This window comes from Notamacropus eugenii, chromosome 3 (assembly GCF_028372415.1).
Source record: "Notamacropus eugenii isolate mMacEug1 chromosome 3, mMacEug1.pri_v2, whole genome shotgun sequence".
Taxonomy (NCBI): domain Eukaryota; kingdom Metazoa; phylum Chordata; class Mammalia; order Diprotodontia; family Macropodidae; genus Notamacropus; species Notamacropus eugenii.
In genome coordinates, this window is record NC_092874.1 from 433859996 (window position 1) to 433874358 (window position 14363).

General features: G+C 42.5%; 1 protein-coding gene across 3 annotated transcripts in view; it reads right to left on the bottom strand.

The window, feature by feature from the left end:
* HRH1 (histamine receptor H1) overlaps window positions 1–12247 on the bottom strand; it is a 122935-nt gene extending 110688 nt beyond the window's left edge. For 2 of the 3 annotated variants that reach the window (XR_011964700.1, XM_072598481.1), the window contains exons 1-2: window positions 12078–12247; window positions 10916–11025 (exon numbers count right to left, since the gene is read on the bottom strand). The gene's annotated coding sequence lies outside the window, so the exon portion shown is untranslated. Of the gene's footprint in view, window positions 1–10915; window positions 11026–11504; window positions 11999–12077 lie in introns of those variants that run through there. The other variant, XM_072598482.1, reaches the window with a different exon arrangement.
* Window positions 12248–14363: the final 2116 nt, after the last annotated feature.

A 14363-nucleotide genomic window follows, 5' to 3' on the forward strand; every position in this document is an offset into this window, starting at 1 on the left:
GAAAGTCTCTCTACCAAGGCAGATTGGCTCCTGCTCAGCTAGTACTTCATGTTTTAGAGAGCTGCCTGGGAGCATTGAGTTTAAGTGACTTGTCCAATCAACCAGTCAATCAATGAGCATTTATTATGAGCCTACTATGTGCCAGGCACTATGTTAAGTGCTAGATATAAAAATAGAAGTATATGTATATTAACATTCTCTCTCTATACATATACATACACATATATGCATATATACATACAATACATGTATGCATATATACATACACACCCACCCAACATCCACATATATACATATATGTGTAATATATATGTATACATATTATATATATGAAAGATACATACAGAAAAGAGGGAAGATTCTTAGAGGAGAAAGCATTAGTAGTTAAGGGCACTGAGAAACCTCCTGTAGAAGGTGCCATTTAAGATGAGATTTGAAGGAAGCCGGGGAAGCTTCCCTTCTAAAAGGCAGAGGTAAAGAGAGAGAGTATTCCAGGCAGAGGATGCTAATGTGAAGGGACAGAGATGGGAGATGGAGTACAGCCAGGATGGCTGCATCAAATAGTGGGTAGAAGTGTAGAAATATTTAAGACAACTGGAAAGATAGGAAGGGCCATGCCATGAAACTCTTTTCAATGCCAAGCTAAGGAGTTTATATTTGTTCCTAGAGGTAATAGGGAGCTATTGAAGTTTATGGAGTGGTGGTGGTGCTGAGGGGAGTGACATGGTCCATGTTCTTTGGGAAAAGGAGAACTAAGTGAAGGAGGAATCAGAATGGGAGAGACTTGAGGGAGAGAACTATTGGAAAGTTATTGTTATGATGTAGGCAAAAGGTGATGAGGAACTGAACTAGGAAGGTGGCTGTGTGAGTGGGGAAAGAGGGCACAAGTGAGAGATACTGTGGAGGTAGAACTGACAGATTTTGGCAAATGACTGGATATGGATGTTTGGGAGTGTGTGAATGAATGAGCAAAGATGGTACTGAAATCACATAGCCAGTACTTGTCTTGCTTCTCAAATCAGCTCTCCGTCTATGCTGCCCTGCTTATAAAGAGTCAAATAAATATGAACTATGATTATCATGAGATTCAATGGAAAGTGAGTAGCTTGATCAGTATCTTCTGAGGAAAGGGGGAAGGAAAAAAAGTAGGTTAGCAGTTGTAAGGGCCAAGCATTGTGCTAAGTTCAGGGGTGACGTGACTTACTTAAGGTCACACAGCTAGTAAATCTCAGAACCAGGATGGGATCCAGGGACCTTCCTGACTCCAAGTCCAGTGCTACACTTCTCCTTAATACACAGAGCCACTCATCATTGGGCACTCTTAATGGAGCTATTACCAGATCTCAAAAAAGTTTTGCAAATTCCTGAATTTAGCCACAAAAATATTTAGCTAAATATTTCACTTGATCCTCAAACATCTCTGAGAGATGGGTACTATTATTATCCTCAGTTTACAGTTGAGGAAACTGAGGCAGAGGTTAAATGATTTGCCCAAAGTCACACAAATAATAAATGTCTGAGTCTGGATTTGAACTCAGGTCTTCCTGAGGATTCTCTTCATCTTTTTTTTTTTTTTGATGGGGCAATTGGGGATAATTGACTTGCCTAGGGTCACACAGCTAGTAAGTGTCAAGTGTCTTAAGGTCGGATTTGAACTCAGGTCTTCCTGAGTCCTGGGCTGGTGCTCTATCCACTGCATCACCTAGCTGCCCTAGGATCCTCTTAGCCTTGAAAGTGTCCTGGTAGGGTCTGGTACATGAATTTGGCAGTTTTTCCACCACAACTAGTCATTTCGGTGTTCTATAAATTACTCCCATAATATATCTCCCTCCTGACTAACCTACCCCCATCAGTCTTTAAGTCCATTACTAGTACAAGTCTGAAACATATCCAGATCCAGGGAAAATAGGAAATTAAATAGAGATTGAAAATATACCCTTCCCATTCTCACCTATGTTCTTTAGGCCCTTTCAATTGCTTAATGCCTGGGAGTGATGATAAAAATAATAACAAATCACATTTACATAACTTTCATATCTGCAAAGTGCTTTACATATATTATCACCAGCGATGGAGTCTCTCAGTCTACCTGAAAGGCAACTTTAAATTGTCTTTTCTTTTAGAAACTTGCTAGAGAAAAATCAGTGTCCTAGATTACGAAGAGTCAGCCATCTATCTCCCCTAGTCTTCTCCAACCCCAGTCTGATACCAAATGCATTTTGCTTTCATTTTCCTTTGATGAAATGGTTTCTAACAAATTCTGTCAGGAGCACATTTAAAGCCATTCAAGCTACAGGTACAAATTGGGTGCTGTCAGCCTCAATCTGAGTCTGCCCCACGGTGACCTTCGTGCATTAAATACAGAGAATTACAACTCAAGAGATGAATGGATAAAGAGGCAAGGTGTCCTGGCTTCCGAGACCATCAGCTTTATTGTTCCTAATGAGTGTGAGTTAGAATTCTCCATCACCATTAACGGTCCCTGGCAGAAGTGAGTCACTTATATATAAAGAGGAAGAGCTTTGTTATAATTAGAAATGCAGATTCAGAAATGTGCAGTGGTTTGATGAGAAGGGAAAATGGCAGGTGACTGGAGCCTTAGATGACACTCAGCCTAATGTGTTTCAGAGATAAAGCTTCTCGGGGGAAATAACACAAAAGCAACGATTTACATCTACATAGAATTTTAATATTTGAGAAAAGGCTTTCTTTGCATGCTTTGTCATACTTGGTCTTCATCACAGTCATGGGAGGCAGATATATCAGATATCATTCTTTGCAATTTATAGATGAGGAAAGAGACTCAGACACCTACACTCACATGACTAACAAGTGAGAAAACAGAGCTGGGATTCAAATGTGGGGTTTGAGATTCCAATTCCAATGTTCTTCCATACTGTGGGTGATTAATTATAGATGGTTTTACTGATTCTGGGTCCAGGGTCATCCCTGGAATGTAGATTCCTGAGGATATCCACCAGGTACCTTCTCAGCTTTTAGCACTATGAAGGACTTTATGGATTATCCAGTCCAACCCTCATTTTCCAGAAGAAGAAACTGAGAAGTTAAGTAACTTAACCAAAGTTACCATATAATAAACAATAATAAGTATTATGATTATTTTAGCTGTCCAAGGGCAAGATTTGCAAACATATTACATATATTATCTTGTAAGTAGATGACTCAAGATTTGAACCCAGGGTGTCTGATTCCAGATCCATTCCCTCCCCACCCCTTCCCCACTACCTATAATGTTTCTGGAAAGGCATTTAGTGGCATCTGGACAGAATGTTAGACTTGAAGTTAGAAAGACCTGGGCTTGACTCTTGCCTCACATACTTATTAGCTGTGTGACCCTGGGCAAATCACTTATAAGACTCAGTTTTCTCATCTGTAAAATAAGGATAAAGATACCCTCATTTTTAAAAATACTAAAAGGAAGTGAGTAACTACTTCACAGGGTTATGAGATCAAAAGAGACAACATGTGGAAAGTGCTTTGCAAATTGTAAAGTGCTATACAATTGCTAGCTGTTGTAATTATAATGATTGTTGATTGTCTAAGTGAAATCAGGTTAAAATTTACTTCAAGAACTGCCTTGAAAGGAAAAAGGTACTGTAGATGGACAGGTAGTGGTGTATCTGTGTGTATGTGTAAATGAGCATGAGCGGTTCCATCCTTTTGTAAGGTCTGGGCATCGGAAGAGGAAGGGAATAAGCATTTATTAAACACCTACTGTATGTCAGATACTGTGCTAAGCATTTTATAGATGTTATCTCATTTGATCTTCACAACTCTGGGAGGTAGGTCCATTTTACAGCTGAGAAAACTGAAGCTGAGAGAGTTGTAAGTTAAAAGTTTGAGCATGAGTGCATTTGTGGGTATATGTGTGTGTGTGTGTGTGTGAGTGCGAGTGTGTGTGTACATATATACGCATATATAGACACAGGGTATACATATATATGTATATACACATATGGGTATGTAGACACATATTTGTACGTATATGTACACATAATATATAAAATATAGACATGACAAATATAAAAGCTATATAATATATGTATACATACATGTACATGTGTATGCATGTATTATCTAGTGAAATTATTTTCTCCCCCATCTGTTTGTTGACCTCTCCCTAGGTCAGTAAAGGGGAACAGGGATTTGTATCAGTAGACCCAGTGCTGGGTCTAGGGGTTCCTGTAGGGGATGGTTTGGCCCTTTCAATATCTCTTTGAACCTAGGGCCTGATGTGCACAAAGTCACAGTTTGGAGCTAGAAGTTCAAGTTCAGTCAATCCAATCCCCTCATTGTAGAGATGAGGATACAGAAGCACAGAGAGGGAGAGTGTCCTTTGGCAAAGTTGGTGTTTGAAGTCAGGCTCTTTACATGCAAGTTCAGTGCTCTTTCCATCATGCCAGAATGACCCATAGGATTCAGATTTGGAAGAGGAATTCAGAGATTTCTCATATTTCAGATCCCCCTGGTAGCAGATTCTGTTAATCAGCTTGGTCCAGGGGAGTGGTAAATGTTAACAATTAGCTCTCCAAGAAAAGAAAGTAGGTACAATACTTTTAAACTTAATCTGAATTATTAACATCTAGTGCTATTGCTTTCTTAAGTTTAGATAACCCCCCCCCCAAAAAAAAGCAATAAATCAAGCTCTGATTTGGAGTATTTACCAATTTCTGAGCTGTAGATGCTCACATTGACAATTTAACAATGGGCTCTCAAGGACCTCTTGGAGCTGGCTCCAGCACACCTTTGATTCTTGGAATAGCCTGACCCTCTCTCAAGGCCAAGTTCTTGCATGGAAACAATGCACATCAACCATTACCCTTCTTGATGCAGACCAGCTGTGCTCTCTCTTTACTGATGCAAAATAAAAGTATATTGAAGCTACATCCTGAAGGGATTAGGTTAGATATAATTTCTCAACAGTGAAGCTATTAAAAATGGGCAAGAAGACAAAACAGAGGTCCTCTTTGAGACAGGGGGAGTGCCTTGAATAATAAGAAACTGTTCCTTCCTCAGGGCCTGAGGAAAGGGAAAGGAAAGACTTAGAGAAATTCCTAATGTTCACTTCATAATGCCAGTCTCTGCCAGGGGATCACTTAACATGCAGTTCCCACTACCTCAGGTTCTGAATCAAGATAATTGACAGCTCCCCCAGATGCCTTCTGGACTCTAAGGAGGAATTGTGAAATCTATTAACATTTCTATTGACTTACCAACTGATCCTCACCTCCCTCAACCCTTTCTATTCCTTTGTAATTAGTAAAAGCATTGTGAGGAACCAGGGTCCTCTGTTTGAATCCATTTTAGGGTGTTTCTGTCCTGTATTAATCTAGGATTATTGGGGATTTTCCTGTGTTTCATAATCTTCCACGCCATGTGGGAGACATGCTCCATAGAGCAGAGCCTTCGTGGAAGAGCCCAGGGATCGTGTTCTTTCTCAGCACAGTCAGCGAGTCCAATGATCCACTGCCTGGCTCCAACTGAGTGAGTGACAGGGGCCAGCCATCTGCCACTGACTGCATGCCAGCTACTCGGCAAGGAACCAGTATAGGAAGAGTGGAAGCTATTTTTGTGTGAAGCCCTGTCATTTACATAGAACAAGATGCCAGAGGTCAGTGCCCAGTAGCAGGTATTTAAAACCCTCCCATTTCCTCTCCTTAGCTCAAAGGGAATTAGCGGTGAACAGACAATGACTGACAAGCCAGGCTTCCTATCTTGAAGGAAAAACCTGAGCGCCACATGGGAAATTAAGAATGAGCCAGGAGCAGTGGCTCCTTGGGAGGAGGAAATGGAGGAACTTCTATTGCTTTGGCCACTTCGGGCAGCTGTGCTGGAGATCAGATGCCCTCTGGGAAAGAAGTGGAGGGAAAAGGCCAGGTTATATACGGGACTGGAACTGTGGGATCAAGCTGTGTGCCAGGCAGGGGGGAGGTTCTGAGTTTGTTGGGCTTGTTTAAATTTCTAAAGTTCTCCAACTCATCTTCTCTCTCCTCTTTCCTTCCTCAGAAAAGTGTGCCCATTTCCAAAACCTTTATTTCTTAAAAGTTTACTTACTTCATTTCTTTTTAAAAATCCATTTTCTAAGATACATGTGGTTGACAATGGTTTCTTTATATGTACCTGAGCAAATGGAAATGAGAAAAACAACATGAGGGAAAGAGGGAAGGAGAAAGCGGGGGTAGGGAGAGGGGCAGAGAGGCAAAGAGGAGGGAAGGAGAGAGAGGAAAGGCAAACAACTGAATAAAACCTCTTCCTTCTACATTCCCTGTGTGTCACTTGCTTAGAGCACTGTTTGATTGTATTATATTTGTGTACTGCTGCATTCTGGTTTTGCTATTAGGCATCAATCTACTGATCACCTGGGATACAAGTTGCTTGAAAAGTTTAGTGATTTTCTTGAATCTAGAAACCTCATAAGGAGTGGGTTCTCTTGATTTTAGAAATGGACAATGGAAGAAAAGATATTATAAGGCTATTGCAAAGAAATGTAGAAGAACTGGAGAATTCTAGGGTAGTTCATAGCAAGAGGAGGAGAATGATCAGTCTGGGAATTACCTGATCTACTGAATTATTCAAAAATAAAAAAAATACACTACCACAGGAGAGGGTATCTAGGACTTGATCTATATACTTACTGAAGTAGAGGAGGTGTTCAACAGAAGAGAGTACAAGTATACTTGGGTATACCCATCTAGTAACCAGAAAGCTTACATGTTTGATGAATGGCATTTTCAAACTAATTTTCAGAGTACAGACTTCTTACCATGATCTGGTTAGTCAGTCAATTAAAGAGTATTTATAAATCACCTACTATGTGCCAAGTTCTATGCTAAGAGCTGGAGATACAAAGAAAAGCAAAAGCCAATCCCTGCTCTCAAATAACTTATAGTCTAACGTGGGGAGACAGCATGCAAACAACTATGTACAAATAAGATAGATATCTTCAAGATAGATTAGAGACAATCAATAGAGGACTATGTGTATGTGTGTTCATCCTTCATTGCCAAAGAAGACCATGCCATCAGAGAAATGGTGACATGACTTGCACTTGGCTTTGTTTTGAGGGAGGGAGGGCTGTGCAGGTCACCAGCCTCACTTCTTCCCCCAATCTGAATCCAGCAACCAGATATTCATCAGGATGACTGGAGATGACCTAGGATAAGGCAACTGGGGTTAAGTGACTTGCCCAAGGTCACACAGCTAGTGAGTGTCAAGTGCCTGAGGTGAGATTTGAACTCAGGTCCTCCTGACTCCTGCACTGGTGCTCTATCCACTGCACCACCTACCTGCCCCAATAGAGGACTAAGCCAGAGACTGAAAGCACATGACTCAAGGAGAAGTTAGCATTGACTGACATCAAAAAATCTAGAACTATACCTTGTTATCCTTAAGGGCTAAGCATTTTAAAAGCACAATTCTGAATATTTTCAGGATAGAGAGACCCAACCAAAAATCTCAAGGGAGTCAACATCCAACATTCCCTTACATGGATTTGATGCCACTAGGAATGTTGCCATAGACTTGATGTCATAATTTTAGATGCCTACCTACTGATTTGTGTTTTGGAGTTGCTGAGGATGGAGGGACTGTAGACCATATCAGCATGTTCCTTAAATGAACTATGACTTTAACACAGAAGAGCTCCAACAGAAATCAACATAGGTATGATATCTGAATTTGATGCCAACGTCTTCAAGAAGGAGAGTTTTGCTGAGAGATCTTGGCTTTTGCAGAACATACAAGTTAACCAATCTGTGGAAAGTTATTATATATCTAGCCGTGGAAAGACTGGGCAACTTTGCATTTACAGACTAGTCTCTGAGACTGTCAAGGGCCCTGCAAAGACAATGGTTTTTTGTTTTTTTTTTTAATGAGAGCTAACTTAGAACAAAATAAGTTTGTTCTATAATAGAACATTAAAGGGATAAAAATCAAGTGAAATGTAAATAAGAAATTGTAAAGAAGAAGAAATTATATCACCTTTCTCTCTCGACCAGTAAATATTCTATACAAACTACATGTGCATCAGAAATTTATATTTATATTTTCTATACGTATGAATACACACATATATATGTATATGCATACATATATATATACACACAGCTAGCATAATATCAAAATATATTTTATTCTGGATCTCTTTCAGATCTGATTCATTGTATTGTCAGGGCAATACAGTGCAGAATGGAAACTGCAACAGGGACATGTGCCTCCCAGGGACAGGGGCATGGGGGTAAGCCATTGTGATGGAGTACCCAAAAATATCCTAAGTGTAATTCATATGGGTCAGGACATCCTAGAACATCTCTATCAGTCTTCCTTAGACAATTATCATGCAAAAACAATTTATGACAACCCACTTATTGCCTATAGGAGAGTTAGGTGGATTTCTTGATGAGGATTGCTGAATACTTACCCTAGTAGACTCATTAAAAGATACTGCCTACCAATTACCTGAAGATTGTCAGAACCAAACCATGGCTGAGAAGCATATTTCAAGTGAACACCCAATTCTGATGGAAGAAAAGATTGAATCCAGAAGTGAAAATTTTCCTGAATAGGACTTCAGTTATTGAGATTCCTAAGGTACAGAGATATCCTACAGACTATATGAACAGTGCCAACCTGCCCCTTCCCTCCTCTCTCCGCCCCAAGTTCAGAAACCTATGTCATCAATCAGCTTAGGTATAGGAACAGACAGGTCAGCAGATCACAGTTAAGATAGATCTATGTGATCAGTGAACAGACTAAGTCATGGTATTGTAGGGGAAACTGTAGAAGTGGTTAACCATATGACAGTGCTAATGTTTATCCATGTTAATACGTGTTCCACATATAACTGGGTATGTTCAGTGATGCATATGTCACTTAATACTTGTTTTGAGTACTTTTTTTCTTGTTCTTGTTTACTTGTTTCTGTGTTAATATATGCCACTGTTAAATACATAATTATCTGTTAGCTGTGTAAAGTGTTTTAATTTGGCATATATATTGCTGTTTATGGACATTTTATTATTCTGTAGCCCTCTTGATGTTGTTAATGTCTTTGCTTTGTTGTTGTCCATATTTTCTTGTGTTCTACAGATATGACATGTGCCTGTAACATTTCCAGCACATGATTTTGACTTGCAGTCACTGAAGCAGTCTGTCACTGTGATATGTCTACTGTATATAAACATTTGCTGTGAATGGTATCCTGAGAGCATTACCTGAAATGTTGGGTTAATCATCCTTGTGCTGTTAAGTGGTGGTATTTATGTTGATGCTGTGACATGTAATTAGAGATTTCAAGTGCAGTTTGGCTGATTTTGTAAGAGGCTGAAAATTTATGACTCTGGGGAGGAATGTCAAAGGATTTTGTAGGCCAATGCCCACTGTCTTGTTTCCTTTCTTGACTGTCAGGAAGTTAACTTTGACTAGACCAACAAGGTTAGGCTCTGATTAAAAGGGGAAAAGAAAGTCAAAAGTCAGAGACCAATGTGTATGTATGGTAGAGGCAAGTTGCACTGGGGACTGAGAATGAGGTTGGAATGACTTGGACGACAGAGGAGCCACTAACATTGGTGGCTACTACAATGAGCACTAGCACTATATCAGGAAGTTGAGAAAAAAGAAGAGATGAAAGAGAGAGGGGGGGAGGGAGGGAGAAGGAGAGGGAGAGGGAGAGAGGGAGAGAGAGGAAAACAGAGATAAAGGGAAGGTAGTGGAAGAGGAGGGAAAAAAACTCACAGTGGCTGGTTGTGGGACAAGAAATGTGTGATTGAGCCACATACTAATATCAAGGTAGGTGATTAATTTCTTACACTCCTCTGTCTTCTTCCTCTTTCTTTCCCATGAAGAGCATAACTAACCCCTCAAATCTTTTTCTTGAACATTTGTCTGTTTTCTGTTTTCTTTTTACTTTAAAACCAGTCTTCAAAGACAAATGTGATTAACCATTGCATTGTAGATCTTTGTGTTTCATTGTAAAAACTCAGCAGAGAAAGACAATGGAGGAAGAACGTGTATGTGTGTGATAAATAAATCTTTTAAATATATATTCACCAGAGAGATTGTTCTGTGGGGGAGGGGGAAGGAGGGGAGGGACAGGAGCTGAACAAAAGAGAATTAGTAATTAATTTTTATGATTTCCCAGAGTTGGGAGAAAGAAAATGTGGACCAGGATCTTCTTAGCCAATAAATCATCAATTTGGGGGGAAGGGGAAGGAAAGGCTGTACCCCACTTTTGGAACACTCTGCCCCCTCTTCTCTTCCTCTTAGTTTCTTTGACTACCTTCAAGACTCAGCTCAAATACCACCTTAAAGAGACTTTTTCTGATCTGTGGTCAATCTGCTGCCCTTCCCCCATCCCCCAAGAGTTGATATCTTCTCCTTTCCAATTACTTTCACATCCTCTGTATTTAGAATTGTCTCTCTTATTAGAATACATACTCCTTGAGATCAGGCACTGGTGTTTTCTTTTTTCTTGCTTTCTTTTGTTTGCTTTTGTCTTTCTTTGTGTTATTAAAGTTGAGCACAGTGCCTGGCATAGAAGCAGACATTTAAATGCTTGTTGACTAACTGATGATCTGAGAGGTGCCTTCTTGATCATTTTCCTCCTTTTCATTATCTTCTCTGGCTTATTTGAATGGAAAACCATTCCTACAGAAGGTCAGAGTGGGAGGATGATCTGGGCAAGGAATGGTTGGAGGTGGGGGAGTATAGAGGGGAAAGGAATATCCCTTGTCACCAGCATAGCAACACAGCACCACCATTCTACTGTTACATAGGTATGCCATTGGACTCTTTCAAGTCACTCTCAAATGACATTCAACAGGTGGGTGGACCGGTTATTAAAACCCAACCCCTTTACAGATGTGAACACAGGAGCAGGACGATGGAAGTGACTTACCTGGGTTCCAAAGACAATCCAAAGCAGGTATCCTCACAGTTCTCTTTCCTCTAGACACCAAATGTTCCCCCCAGGCTTCAGTCCCTCCTCAAGCTTCTGGATCCCAGACCCTGCCACAAAAGGACCAGAATTAAACTTCTATGCATGTATTTAACAAATATTCGTTGAGCATTCATAACCCACACTCCAAGGGATCATTATGGTCAGTGTTCCTCCCCTTCTGACCAGAAGACCTCAGTATTCTCCCTAGGACTGCAGTGAGGGAGGCTGCGGCTTCCATCTGCCTCCCCATCTTTGGCAAATCTTTGTCCTTCCCTCTCTTCACTGCTACCTTAGAACTGCTCATCTCTTTCTATATATGCAAAACGCCTCAAGTGCTATAGTCAGTTATTATTATTATCCTTGGAACCTACCCTTCTGCTCATATCCAAACCCCCATCTCCCCCCTCCCGCCCCCCCCACCCCCACGCCGGTTACTGAGCCGAAGGCTCCTTGGAATTTCAGGGTCGTGGAGGTCCATGACAGGACGGTAACTTCCACCCTTCACAAGGACCCCAAATAGGCAGGCAGGACCTTTGAGATCCCTGACCTGGGGGGACGAATGTAGCTTTCGAGGCTCTCTGAGATTCTCCTATAGATCTTGGGTGGATCCACAGGTGCCCCAGGGGCTGAACGGAGACCCCTGCTCAGGCAAGCTCGTCTTGCGCTTCTGCCTCTGACTCGGGCCGGGCTCTGCCGCGTCTGCCAGGCTCCAGATCCTGCTCGGCGAGCAGGTGCCCCAGCCTGTTACTGGCGTCCCTTTCCTTCTCCCAGTACAGATGTCGGGGACCTTGGAATTCAGCTGCGGCTCACTGGCATCCTCCCAGCCCCGCTACTCGTAGCCAGGGCTGTCCTTCCCTCCCCAATCCTCACTGACCGCCAGTCCCTGGGCTCCGTCCACCCAGTGGAAGACGGGCTGTCAGGGCATGGGAGCCCAGGATGGGGGTGAGAGGGAAAGGGGTGTGTGTGTGTGTGTGTGTGTGTGTGTGTGTGTGTGTGTGTGTGTGTGTGTGTGTGTGTGTGTGTGTGTGTGTGTGTGTTCCTAATCCCCTCCCTAAGGAGTCCCAATGCCCCAAGACAATCTCCCTCCCTCCCCTGGGCGGCGGGACAGAACCTGACTCACCGGAGCAGACCCGGGCCGAGTAGAGCCCCAGGAAAAGTTTCCCGGCTAGCCCGCGTCTCCTTTGCCTGTTTGCTCAGTGCCTGCCGCGGCGGCCAAGAGCTGAGCCCGACTGGACTGTGCAAGCGCCGGTCCGCGGAGCCAGAGCAGAGAGCTGGGCGCGGGGAGCAGGCTGGGTGCGCAGGAAACCTGAGGGAGGGACGGGGACCCAGGAGGAGAGGAGGGGCCCTAGGCAGAGAGGGCGGGGGCCGAGGCGGGGAGGGGCGGGGCCCTAGGTAGAGAGGAGCAGGGTAGGGTTGCCAGCCTTGGCCACCCAGGGTTTTCTAGGGTCAGGGTGCGGGAGATAAGAGGGGTGGGGTTACTTCCCTAGAATTCGCCTAGAAAAATGTGGGCGTTGCTGGTGAAAGTCCGGAAGCCTGGAAGTGGGGTATGGAGAGCAGTGAGGAGGAGGACAATGGGGAGCTGTGGACGAATTAGGGTGCCGGAGAGAACGAGGGATAGAGGACACGGAGAAGGAAAAGGCATGAAGTAGAGAACGAGCAAAAGGCAAGTGGGGAACAGAATAGAAAGAAGTGGCCTGGCCTCTAATCAGTCATTTAGTGCTGACCTCTCTCCTCAGTCTGCACAGGGGCTGCCTTTCTTGACCTCTCTATCTTTGGGTGGGAAGTAGCATCTAATAGTTAGAGCCTATCAAAAATGGCAAGGCCTGCCTCCTGAGGCCCCGAGCTCCTCTTACGGTGGTTCAGGCACAGGCATACCTCCCTGGGATGGTAGAGGAAATCTGTACTTCACCAAAGTGGGTTGTGAGGTCGCTGAGGTATAGTGATATGAGCTCTGAATTTGAAGTTGAAAGATCAAGGTTCTAATCCTGTCTCCTACATAATTGTAACAAGTCATGGGAAGAGGGAGGAATTTGTCTCAGATTCTACATCTTTAAATAAGAAGAATGAATTAAATAATCTTTGAAGGTTCCTTTCAGCTCTAGATCCTATGATCCTAGAGGATCTCTGACATCAGTTCCAACTCAATGATTCTTCCTTTCCCCTTGGTCTTTAGTTGACTGATTCGTCATGTAGGTTCTTATTTGGAAAACATGTGGGGAAGAAGAAATACAGGGAGAAGACCCCTCCCCCTCTATAGAAAGATTCCAGTGAAATCCCTGCTCTCCACTTTTAGTCTGGTTTCCATGGTCACCCTTAGTCAGAAACCTTTATGAACTTTTCTCAGGGCACAAGTAACCTTAACTTCCAATTCATTATTGGTCTGTGAAATGAAGGCATGTGGGGCCTGGGTCAGAATGCTTACTCTATCATGAGCCAACTGCCATGCACTTGGGCAGGCAAACTAGCCTCACAGAAGCATTACAGAATCCTTATGGAAAGAAGAGACAGCATATACCAGGCAAATCAAACCACCACCACTACCAATTTGACCACCAGCACCACCACCACCTTGACCATCATTTCCTCTTGGACTCTGATGAAAATAACCCATGACCCTGAAGTTGAGAGTTTTGGAAAGAGTAATGCTTCAGCCCTCAGCCATTATCTTGGGAAAATGTGGAGGTATAGCCTGGCAATCACTTCCATAGCTTCTACTGCCACAGTTACCAAAGATCCAGAAAGGAGAGTTCTTGTTACCAAACTCCTTTGTACTGTCAAGTAATTCAATATCAGATACTGATTTTATTTTATTAATGGAAGTAACATTAAAGAAATACTATTAGCATCTGTTTTGCCACTGCACTCTAAGGATCATGGGACCTTTCCATCTAACGTGCAGCTGAAATATTCCATATGTGCCATCCCCTGCATTAGAATGTGAGCTCTTGGTGAGCAGGGACTGTCCGACTTTTCTGTTTCTGTCCCATTGCTTATCTTGGTGTTTTGCACATAGTAAACCCTTAATAAATACTTCATCTCTTCATTCATTCATCTACTCTGCTCCTTTGAGCATACTGTTAGCCATCTGGGATGCCCTCCCCACTTGTTTCTACCTATTGGAATTCCTAACTCCAGGAACCTGTGGCCTTGAAGCCACATGTGGCCTTTTAGGTTCTCAAGTGTTCTCTCTTCCCTCCCCAAAATTTCTTTGTGTTTGTTTACATGTTGTATTTTATCAGAGGGGTATATGCTCTTGTAAGACAAGGTCTTTTTCATTTTTGTGTTTATATCTTCAGCATGTAGCACAGTGCCTGGAACACATGTTTGCTGAATTGTTGGATTAGATTAAGGAAGAGGAGGAAAGAAAATCGAAGTAGAAATATAGAATACAAATTTTTTATATATA